Source organism: Diabrotica undecimpunctata, chromosome 5 (assembly GCF_040954645.1).
Source record: "Diabrotica undecimpunctata isolate CICGRU chromosome 5, icDiaUnde3, whole genome shotgun sequence".
Taxonomy (NCBI): domain Eukaryota; kingdom Metazoa; phylum Arthropoda; class Insecta; order Coleoptera; family Chrysomelidae; genus Diabrotica; species Diabrotica undecimpunctata.
The window spans coordinates 151,234,588-151,235,015 of NC_092807.1; positions in this window are offsets into that span (position 1 = coordinate 151,234,588).

Consider the following 428-nt stretch of genomic DNA (forward strand, 5'->3'; position numbering starts at 1 on the left):
TTTAGATATGAAACAACACTAAAATACATTTAACTTATCTCCACTAAATATATGGTTAACCTTTGATTTGTTTGTATAAATAATTTGAATGATAGGGGCTTAATGTTACTAAAACCAAATTTTCCGTGATATTTTTCAATTGTATTAATAAGTAAAAACATACAGAGTCGAAATAAATATGTAAGTGGAAACAACTAATTACAAAGAGTGCACATTCAATGGAACTAGGAGCCTATTAGAAAACGAATAGGTATCTATTTGGATCACACTATTATACAAATTGCCGAAAGATATGAAATGACTCAAATTTCCTTCTCAATAATACTACTGGCGAGCTCCAACCAATGGACAAAGCTGTATTTAGAGCCTTTGAATACGACTGAGATGATAAAATTATAAAATATTATTCTATCCATGTATCGAAGAAC